This window comes from Pseudophryne corroboree, chromosome 4 (genome assembly GCF_028390025.1).
Source record: "Pseudophryne corroboree isolate aPseCor3 chromosome 4, aPseCor3.hap2, whole genome shotgun sequence".
NCBI classification, from domain to species: domain Eukaryota; kingdom Metazoa; phylum Chordata; class Amphibia; order Anura; family Myobatrachidae; genus Pseudophryne; species Pseudophryne corroboree.
The window spans coordinates 100,036,565-100,048,560 of NC_086447.1; the positions used below are offsets into that span (position 1 = coordinate 100,036,565).

At 44.6% G+C, this 11,996-nt stretch overlaps 1 long non-coding RNA gene across 1 annotated transcript in view; it reads right to left on the reverse strand.

The window, feature by feature from the left end:
- LOC134911137 (uncharacterized) overlaps positions 1-7,346 on the reverse strand; it is a 46,944-nt gene extending 39,598 nt beyond the window's left edge. Inside the window, exon 1 of the long non-coding RNA XR_010176343.1 lies at positions 7,250-7,346. This is a non-coding gene — a long non-coding RNA (uncharacterized LOC134911137). The remainder of the gene's footprint in view (positions 1-7,249) is intronic.
- Between the last annotated feature and the right edge of the window lie 4,650 nt (positions 7,347-11,996).

The window sequence follows — 11,996 nt, forward strand, 5'->3', positions numbered from 1 at the left end:
CGAGATGCCGTTTTTTCATCAAAGTGTCATCTCGGTAATTTACTAAGCAATAATCACGGCAGTGATGAGGGCATTCGTAATATTTTGAAGTCCTAGGAAAAAAATCACGAATGAATACACCATCGGTCAAAACGCGGCTGTTTAAGTATGAATCTCTGTCATTTACTAAGAAGTGCAAAGCAAAAAAAAACAAACACTGCCGTGAAAAATTACAACTCGTAAAAAAGTGCTAAAAAAAACAGACCTTTTTTTTTTTTTCGTGATTGGATAGGCATGCACGGATCCATGAGATCCGTGCATGTATATCAGTGGGAAGGGGTGGGAAAGTGCTTATTTTTTCAAAAAAAATTGCGTGGGGTCCCCCCTCCTAAGCATAACCAGCCTCGGGCTCTTTGAGCCGATCCTGGTTGCAGAAATATGGGGAAAAAATTGACAGGGGTTCCCCCATATTTAAGCAACCAGCATCGGGCTCTGCGCCTGGTCCTGGTTCCAAAAATACGGGGGACAAAAAGAGTAGGGGTCCCCCGTATTTTTAAAACCAGCACCGGGCTCCACTAGCTGGACAGATAATGCCACAGCCGGGGGTCACTTTTATCTAGTGCCCTGCGGCCGTGGCATCAAAAATCCAACTAGTCACCCCTGGCCGGGGTACCCTGGGGGAGTGGGGACCCCTTCAATCAAGGGGTCCCCCCCCCAGCCACCCAAGGGCCAGGGGTGAAGCCCGAGGCTGTCCCCCCCCATCCAATGGGCTGCGGATGGGGGGGCTGATAGCCTTTGTTGTAAAAGAACAGATATTGTTTTTAGTAGCAGTACTACAAGTCCCAGCAAGCCTCCCCCGCATGCTGGTACTTGGAGAACCACAAGTACCAGCATGCGGCGGAAAAACGGGCCCGCTGGTACCTGTAGTACTACTACTAAAAAAATACCCAAAAAAACACAAGACACACACACCGTGAAAGTATAATTTTATTACATACATACACACATACATACATACTTACCTTATGTTCCCACGCAGGTCGGTCCTCTTCTCCAGTAGAATCCAAGGGGTACCTGTTGAAGAAATTATACTCACGAGATCCAGGGGTCCAGGCTCCTCGGGGAATCCAGGTGTAATCCACGTACTTGAAAAAAATAACAAAACGCTGACCCGAGCCACGAACTAAAAGGGGACCCATGTTTGCACATGGATCCCCTTTTCCCGACTGCCAGAAAACCCACTCTGACTTCTGTCTAAGTGGGTTTCCTCAGCCAATCAGGGAGTGCCACGTTGTAGCACTCTCCTGATCGGCTGTGTGCTCCTGTACTGAATGACAGGCAGCACACGGCAGTGTTACAATGTAGCGCCTATGCGCTCCATTGTAACCAATGCTGGGAACTTTCTGCCCTGCGGTTGACCTAAAGTGACGTCACCGCTGAGCAGAAAGTTCCCAGCATTGGTTACAATGGAGCGCATAGGCGCTACATTGTAACACTGCCGTGTGCTGCCTGTCATTCAGTACAGGAGCACACAGCCGATCAGGAGAGTGCTACAACGTGGCACTCCCTGATTGGCTGAGGAAACCCACTTAGACAGAAGTCAGAGTGGGTTTTCTGGCAGTTGGGAAAAGGGGATCCATGTGCAAACATGGGTCCCCTTTTAGTTCGTGGCTCGGGTCAGCGTTTTGTTATTTTTTTCAAGTACGTGGATTACACCTGGATTCCCCGAGGAGCCTGGACCCCTGGATCTCGTGAGTATAATTTCTTCAACAGGTACCCCTTGGATTCTACTGGAGAAGAGGACCGACCTGCGTGGGAACATAAGGTAAGTATGTATGTATGTGTGTATGTATGTAATAAAATTATACTTTCACGGTGTGTGTGTCTTGTGTTTTTTTGGGTATTTTTTTAGTAGTAGTACTACAGGTACCAGCGGGCCCGTTTTTCCGCCGCATGCTGGTACTTGTGGTTCTCCAAGTACCAGCATGCGGGGGAGGCTTGCTGGGACTTGTAGTACTGCTACTAAAAACAATATCTGTTCTTTTACAACAAAGGCTATCAGCCCCCCCATCCGCAGCCCATTGGATGGGGGGGGACAGCCTCGGGCTTCACCCCTGGCCCTTGGGTGGCTGGGGGGGGGACCCCTTGATTGAAGGGGTCCCCACTCCCCCAGGGTACCCCGGCCAGGGGTGACTAGTTGGATTTTTGATGCCACGGCCGCAGGGCACTATATAAAAGTGACCCCCGGCTGTGGCATTATCTGTCCAGCTAGTGGAGCCCGGTGCTGGTTTTAAAAATACAGGGGACCCCTCCTCTTTTTGTCCCCCGTATTTTTGGAACCAGGACCAGGCGCAGAGCCCGATGCTGGTTGCTTAAATATGGGGGAACCCCTGTCATTTTTTTTCCCATATTTCTGCAACCAGGATCGGCTCAAAGAGCCCGAGGCTGGTTATGCTTAGGAGGGGGGACCCCACGCAATTTTTTTTTTTATATTTTACAGTGTTTAATTTAAAAAAACAAAATAAATGAACCCCAGCACGGATCACACAGATCCGGCCGAGATTCATTGTAAAAAAGTCGGCAGTGTTTTGCTAATCACTGCCGTAAAAATAGAAAAAAAACCACGAATGACATCGACATCGGAACAAAAGAAAAACCCGAATACGACAGCTTAGTAAATTAGTCGTAATCAATTCAAAAAGTTGCAGTTTTACACTTTCGATGTCATTCGTGATTGAACTTTGACCTTTTCCCGAAAATTACGAATGTTAGTAAATTTACCCCAATGTCTGTGATTACCTGGACTGATTGCCTAATTAAGCATCTGTGGTTGCACATGCTACTTAACACTGTCCCACGGTGTGCTCCCTGCTGGATCATGAAGTCTGTTTCCTGCTGTGCCAGTGGCAAAACGCCTCATGTCAACTTCCTGAATACTCTGGCTACATTTTGTTCCTGGTGGAACTGCTCCTAGGACTTCTGATCTCTCAGTGGCCCTCATTCCGAGTTGTTCGCTCGCTAGCTGCTTTTAGCAGCATTGCAAACGCTAGGTCGCCGCCCTCTGGGAGTGTATCTTAGCTTAGCAGAATAGCGAATGAAAGTTTAGCAGAACTTCTACTAAATAATTCCTTGCAGTTTCTGAGTAGCTCCAGACCTACTTCTAGATTGTGATCACCTCAGTCCGTTTAGTTCCTGGTTTGACGTCACAAACACGCCCTGCGTTCGGCCATCCACTCCCCCGTTTCTCCAGCCACTCCTGCGTTTTTATCTGGCACGCCTGCGTTTTTTAGCACACTCCCTGAAAACGGGCAGTTTCCGCCCAGAAACACCCACTTCCTGTCAATCACACTACGATCACTTGAGCGATGAAAAAACGTTGCTCCAGCTTGTGCAAATCTTCAAAGTTTTGTGTTAAATTACTGAAGGCATGCGCGCTGCATACCATGCGCATGCGCATTTTCCACCTAATCGCTCCATTGCGAAAAACGGCAACGAGCAAACAACTCCGAATGGCCACCAGTGTCTCTACAAGCATTCAGGTTCTATATTTTGATACATATACATGTTTTTTTCTGATGGTACTCCATGGTATCCAGTTCTGCCACCTTTCTGTTGAGGCAGTTAGTAATAATAACTAGTTCTATAAACAGGAAGAAATCAAATAAATCATCGCAGAAGTTCTTAAAATAAGTTTCCAAAGAGTTTGGAGGCTACTATAAATCTTATTTCATCTTGTAACAGGAGGCGTACCAGTTGCATTTTTCTGAGTACCTGAGAATTTCTTTACAGAAAAAGCACTGTACAGTATATTAATGTCCAGTGGCCAGTTAGTCTGTTTGCCTGCTATTTATTTTCAGAGCACACATTAAACTAAAAAAGAAGCCAAACTTCCTGTGAAACATCCCCTGACCACTGACTCTTAGATCTTGTACAAGTCATTTCATTATTACTCAAGGGATGATTTTGAGAGCACAGGAGGGGGAATTCACATTTTCTCTTGTCCTGTCAAGTGCTTTCTTAAGTATGGTACTTACAGCTGAGATATTATTATGAATATCTATTTTACATTAAGATGATTGTCTCCAGGGAGTTTTAATTTAAAGCAATTCATGCATATTCAAAGTAAATTACAGCGAAATGGTGATTACACCTTTTCAATGGCTTGGATCTGCAGAAAGTAAAGGATTTCAGCTTCTATCACCCATGTTTTTCCTTTCATTATAATTAATTAGTCATTATTGCAAATTGCAATCAGACACATAAAGTGCTTAGACAATAATACTGTATGATGATTCCCCTGGAAAGATGTTTTTGAAAAGCCTAGAAATGTCATCTAACTATCAACACATAAGTAATATAGCATCATTATTCAAGGGTGGTGGTGTACATAAATCTATGTTCCTGTCCTGGCTGTTAGTTGAAATGGTATCCGGACTCTGAATCGACACCAATTAGATCGACACCCATTGGTCGACAGTGAATAGGTCGACACTAGAAATAGGATGACATGGCCATTAGGTCGACATGAAAAAAGGTAACATAAGTTTTTCACTTTTTTTACTTATTCATACTTTACAATCCACGTGGACTACGATTGGGAACAGTAACCTGTGCCAAGTGTAGCGGTAGCAAAGCGAGCCACCTTGCCCGCAGCATGGGGAGCAAAGTGAGACATGCAAGGGGACGCGGTGCACTAATTGGGGTTCCCAGTCACTTAACGGAGAAAACGACACTAAAAGAACATAAAAAATCACTTTGACCTTTTTTCATGTCGACCTTGTGCATGTAGACCTAATGGCCGTGTCAACCTATTTCTAGTGTTGACCTACCCACTGTCAACCAATGGGTGTCAACCTAATGGGTGTCAACCTAAATGGTGTCGACCCTGAGTCCCATACCCATTGAAATACCTATGTAGTTCCTCTCCTGCAGTCAATTCTGCCAGAATTAACCTCAACTACATACCAAGGTAGGGATGTGGAAAGCAAGGGGATGGGTACGGAATCCCAACAGTCAGAATGTCAGCAGCAGGATCTCAATGGTGAAAGTGCCGGCAATCATTGGTAAGTATTGTACGGCTAACACTATCCCCAACCAACTGCTCTCTCAGCCTAACCCTAACCGTCCTCTTCGACAGCCTAACCCTATTCCCCACCCGTAGCCTAACACTATCCCTCCACCAGCCTTAACCTAACCCCCCATCTTCTGCAACCTAACCCTCGTACTTACTGTTTCAAGTTGTCAGCATTTTTACCCGTTGGGATCCCACCGACCGGTATTCTGACAGTTGGTATTATGAATATCAAGATGCCGACTAAATCCCAAATTAAAGAACCAGATCTGTTTTAATAGTCAAAATCGGGCAGATGAAACACTGGGGCATCAGAGACTTTTTTTGAACAGTTATGTGATACCCTTGACTATTAGAAGAGTCCATGGACATTGTAGTATGGGAGACTGCCACTAGGTGGAGCTGGAAAGGAACACGCTGCCACTAGGTGGAGCTCCATAAAGGAACAAGCTGGAAAGAAAAAGTGATTTACTGGTTGCACATGTGCAGTGCAGACTAAGGGGGTCATTCCGAGTTGATCGCACGGTAGCAGTTTTCTGCAGTAGTCGCCGCCTATGGGGGAGTGTATTTTAGCATAGCAAGTGTGCGATCGCTTGTACAGGGGAGCTGTGCAAAAAATTTTGTGCATTTTATGAGTAGCTTTGAACTTACTCAGCCACTGCGATCACTTCAGCCTGTCAGGTCCCGGAATTGACATAAGACACCTGCCCTGCAAACGTCTGGACACGCCTGCGTTTTTCATGGCACGCCCAGAAAATGGTCAGTTGACACCCACAAATGCCCTCTTCCTGTCAATCTCCTTGCGATCGGCTGTGCGAATGGATTTTTTGTTAAATCCATCACACAGCAACGATCCGCTTTGTACCCGTACGATGCGCCTGCGCATTGCGGTGCATACGCATGCGCAGTAGTGACCTGATCGCTGCGAAAAATGGCAGCGTGCGATCAGGTCAGAATGACCCCCTAGGAGACACCCAGGAGCTGAACTGGCGAGCACGGTGAGGTGCTGCAGGTCTTAGGCCAGTGAATTACCACTGATGGTGTGATTTGGTGACTGAAGTAGAAATGCCAGCAGTGTGTCTGAGAGATCCGGAGACAGAGCAGGGAGCCGCATCAGAGACTCTATAACTGCAAAGAAACTGAGTTAGAAATATAAATGCACTGAATTTCTCTGGTGATAAGTATCCCCTGCCACAACTCGTAGCAAGTTGGATACTTAATCATCAGGGGCCAACCAGTATCACAATGATGAATCAGCCCTCCACCTCTCTACAAAACTTCAAACGGGCTCTCAAGACCCACTTCTTCACCAAACCCAGCCAAATATCATCCTAACCCTCTGTTCTACGCTCTCTATGTACCCCATCTGTGTCACCCCTGTCTGTCTACCCCTCCCCTTTAGAATGTAAGCTCTCACGAGCAGGGCCCTCTTCCCTCATGTGCTTATCCTTTCTTACTTTAATAATCTTCAACTGCACCAAATCCAGCAGTCTTCTGCCACCTGATACTTATTCCAGTGTCATCTGCTGATGTAACTATGTTTATTTACCCTGTACTTGTCCTATATTGTCGTCAACTGTAAGTTGCTGTTTTCTTGTTTGATTATTTGTTTATGTACTCTGTAATTGGGCACTGCGGAACCCTTGTGGCGCCATATAAATAAAGGATAATAATAATAATAATAATAATAATATCGGTTGGCTAATCAGTAAGGATGAATCAGCTAAGGAGTGAGCAAACCTAGAACTTTCTTCTTTGATAGCTGAAATTGCTTGACCACTGTCCTGGCACGAGCAGATATCCTCAGCTGACTAGCTCACCAGGATTAAGGCACTTGAAGGCCAACTAAATGCCATACTGTCCTTCAGGTTGGCAAGCATTTTGAAAAAATGACAAGAAAGATACTGTACTATGACAAAGCCAATAAAGTGAGCAAGCTCAGAGAAGACAACAATAAACAGAAGAGCGATCTTCAAGCGCTGCTACATAAGATTCAGATCCAGCTGTCTCCACGATCCTCAAAAGAAGAACATATCCATTAACAGATTTCAAAGCTTTTTGTTGATCCCGAATTATGTCACTGGAAACTGACCTGCATTTAAAATGATGTGTTCCCATAAAGGTTTTTTTTAAAACTTCATCTACCTGGATGGTATAGCTTCAAAATATTAATATATGGCCCATCTGAATATGGCTTACCTTTATAATAAGCCCTATATGCACTGAAAGGTATCTTAAGTCCTCGCTTGCGTACGGACCTTCTATACCACCATCAGACAGCTCCAATGTGTTGATAAGACTGCAGATTTAAAAAAAACACTTATTTAATCTTAAGTAAAATAGAATTTATTTTCACAAACACTGTGAAACATAAAAAAAATCCATAAAAAGTCCAAAAATATACAGACAGGAGGCACCCTGATATAAACTGGCAAGGCCACTTCCACTTTCAGCCCTTAGATGGAATGGGGGAATGTTACCTGCCACTATGGGATCAGAATGGAAAACACCTGTGGAATAGGTACCAACATCAGCAGTGTGGTCAAGCCTGGGGTCCTCTTGTGTTAATACCAACGCGTTTTGGATATAATCCTTCCTCAGGGTGTATAGTGGAAGTGACCCCCCTCCCCCGGTTTTTTATACCTCTTGGCACTGTCACATGACCATATCAGCCAATGGGGTATCACTACCTTCAAATCACATTAATATTCCATACATAATGCTCTAAAATACATAAAACATTATCATATACGTATATCACATTACTGCTGTCTATCTTCACTGTTAGGGCAATCAGGATGTGGAATTCCCTGCCAGGGAAGGTGGTAATAGCAGACTCTGTAATTGGATTTAAAAAAGGAATGGATAAATTTCTGAATGAAAAAGCTATCCAAGGTTATAATACTTAAAATATCAACGTGGTTAATCTGGGGGTAACATGAGTTATAGTAGCTAACTAGTAGTGATGTGCACCGGACATTTTTCGGGTTTTGTGTTTTGGTTTTGGATTCGGTTCCGCGGCCGTGTTTTGGATTCGGACGCGTTTTGGCAAAACCTCCCTGAAAATTTTTTGTCAGATTCGGGTGTGTTTTGGATTTGGGTGTTTTTTTACAAAAAACCCTCAAAAACAGCTTAAATCATAGAATTTGGGGGTCATTTTGATCCCATAGTATTATTAACCTCAATAACCATAATTTCCACTCATTTCCAGTCTATTCTGAACACCTCACACCTCACAATATTATTTTTAGTCCTAAAATTTGCACCGAGGTCGCTGAATGACTAAGCTAAGCGACCCAAGTGGCCGACACAAACACCTGGCCCATCTAGGAGTGGCACTGCAGTGTCAGACAGGATGGCACTTCAAAAAATAGTCCCCAAACAGCACATGATGCAAAGAAAAAAAGAGGTGCAATGAGGTAGCTGTGTGGCTAAGCTAAGCGACCCAAGTGGCCGACACAAACACCTGGCCCATCTAGGAGTGGCACTGCAGTGTCACACAGGATGGCAGATTTAAAAAATAGTCCCCAAACAGCACATGATGCAAAGAAAAAAAGAGGTGCACCAAGGTCGCTGAATGACTAAGATAAGTGACCCAAGTAGCCGACACAAACAACTGGCCAGTCTAGGAGTGGCACTGCAGTGTCAGACAGGATGGCAGATTTAAAAAATAGTCCCCAAACAGCACATGATGCAAAGAAAAAAAGAGGTGCAATGAGGTAGCTGTGTGGCTAAGCTAAGCGACATAAGTGGCCGACACAAACACCTGGCCCATCTGAGAGTGGCACTGCAGTGTCAGACAGGATGGCAGATTTAAAAAATAGTCCCCAAACAGCACATGATGCAAAGAAAAAAAGAGGTGCACCAAGGTCGCTGGATGGTTAAGCTAAGCGACCCAAGTGGCCGACACAAACAACTGGCCCATCTAGGAGTGGCACTGCAGTGTCAGACAGGATGGCACTTCAAAAAATAGTCCCCAAACAGCACATGATGCAAAGACCAAAAGAAGTGCACCAAGGTTGCTGGATGGCTAAGCTAAGTGACCCAAGTGGCCGACACAAACAACTGGCCAGTCTAGGAGTGGCACTGCAGTGTCAGACAGGATGGCAGATTTAAAAAATAGTCCCCAAACAGCACATGATGCAAAGAAAAAAAGAGGTGCAATGAGGTAGCTGTGTGGCTAAGCTAAGCGACCCAAGTGGCCGACACAAACATCTGGCCCATCTAGGAGTGGCACTGCAGTGTCAGATAGGATGGTAGATTTAAAAAATAGTCCCCCAACAGCACATGATGCAAAGAAAAAAAATAGGTGCACCAAGGTCGCTGGATGGTTAAGCTAAGCGACCCAAGTGGCCGACACAAACACCTGGTCCATCTAGGAGTGGCACTGCAGTGTCAGACAGGATGGCACTTCAAAAAATAGTCCCCAAACAGCACATGATGCAAAGAAAAAAAGAGGTGCACCAAGGTCGCTGAATGGTTAGTATACTTGACGACACAGAGGTAGGTAGAGCAGTGGACTACTGTACCGTACTGCTATATATTATATACTGGTCGTCAGCAAAATTATGCACTGTCCTCCTACTACTGCGCACAACAACTAAAATGCACCACAGGTATGGATGGATAGTATACTTGACGACACAGAGGTAGGTAGAGCAGTGGACTACTGTACCGTACTGCTATATATTATATACTGGTGGTCAGCAAAATTATGCACTGTCCTCCTACTACTGCGCACAACAACTAAAATGCACCAAAGGTAAGGATGGATAGTATACTTGACGACAAAGAGGTAGGTAGAGCAGTGGACTACTGTACCGTACTGCTATATATTATATACTGGTGGTCAGCAAAATTATGCACTGTCCTCCTACTACTGCACACAACAACTAAAATGCACCACAGGTATGGATGGATAGTATACTTGACGACACAGAGGTAGGTTGAGCAGTGGACTACTGCACCGTACTGCTATATATTATATACTGGTGGTCATCAAAATAATGCACTGTCCTCCTTCTACTGCGCACAACAACTAAAATGCACCACAGGTATGGATGGATAGTATACTTGACGACACAGAGGTAGGTAGAGCAGTGGACTACTGTACCGTACTGCTATATATTATATACTGGTGGTAAGCAAAATTATGCACTGTCCTCCAACTACTGCGCACAACAACTAAAATGCACCACAGGTATGGATGGATATAGTATACTTGATGACACAGAGGTAGGTAGAGCAGTGGACTACTGTACCGTACTGCTATATATTATATACTGGTGGTCAGCAAAATTATGCACTGTCCTCCTACTACTGCGCACAACAACTAAAATGCACCACAGGTATGGATGGATACCAGGTCTGGTAACATCAAAACAGTAGTCCACTGCTCTACCTACCTCTTTGTCGTCAAGTATACTATCCATCCTTACCTTTGGTGCATTTTAGTTGTTGTGCGCAGTAGTAGGAGGACAGTGCATAATTTTGCTGACCACCAGTATATAATATATAGCAGTACGGTACAGTAGTCCACTGCTCTACCTACCTCTGTGTCGTCAAGTATACTATCCATCCATACCTGTGGTGCATTTTAGTTGTTGTGCGCAGTAGTAGGAGGACAGTGCATAATTTTGCTGACCACCAGTATATAATATATAGCAGTACGGTACAGTAGTCCACTGCTCTACCTACCTCTGTGTCGTCAAGTATACTATCCATCCATACCTGTGGTGCATTTTAGTTGTTGTGCGCAGTAGTAGGAGGACAGTGCATAATTTTGCTGATGTTACCAGGCCTGGTAACATCAAAGGAGGGGGTGTTGGAATATTACTATCCAAATGTTACACGCACATTGTTTTACCACCTGTTCCCTCACTCACATTTACATCCTTTGAAGTACACTCTATTAGGATTTTCACCCCTTTCTCTCTGCGTGTTGCAGCTATCTATCGCCCACCTGGGCAACCCAAAAAGTTTCTGGAAGATTTTTCTGCATGGCTCCCTCACTTTCTATCCTCTGACATCTCCACCATCATTATGGGTGATTTCAATCTCTCTATTGACAGTTCACAATCTCCCCATGCCTCTAAACTACTTTCTCTAACCTCCTCTCTTGGCCTCTCCCAATGGACTGACTCCCCTACTCATCAGGAGGGCCACTGCCTTGATCTTGTATTCACCAGACTATGCTCTGTTTCTGAACTCACTAACACTCCTTTCCCTCTCTCAGATCACAACCTTATCACATGCATGCTCTCCTCCATTACTTCAAACTCCATGTCCCTAAAGTCTACAAGGACACCTCTTACCCGCAGAAATATTAACGCTATTAATTTTCAACAACTATCTACCTCTCTGCAACCACTGCTTTCACCAATTTCTACATTCACCTCTCCAGAGACTGCTGTGTCACACCTTAACCAAACTCTAGTAACAGCACTTGATGAAGTGGCTCCAGCTACCCATCACACTCCACGTAGACTTAGATGTCAACCGTGGCACTCTAAATACACTAGACACTTACAAAAACTCTCAAGAAAAGTTGAACGCCAGTGGCGTAAATCTCGTAGTTCAAGTGACTTTCTCACATATAAGACCACCTACCACTCTTATCGTACTGCTCTGGACACTGCCAAACAAACATATTTTCAATCTCTCATCTCTGCTCAAGCCTCTAACCCCAAGCGACTTTTTAATACATTTAAATCACTTCTTGTCCCTCCCTCACCTAACCCACCAGCCACTGTCAGTGCGCAAGATCTTGCTTCCTATTTCAAGGACAAGATTGACAAGATCCGAAATGAAATGGTATGCTCTTCCACAGCAAGTGACCTGCTCAATTTCCTGCCTGAACCCTCTAACACCTTCTCTTCCTTTGATCCTACAAATGAAGATGAAGTATCTGCACTCTTTTCATCTGCCTACTCTAATACCTCTCCCC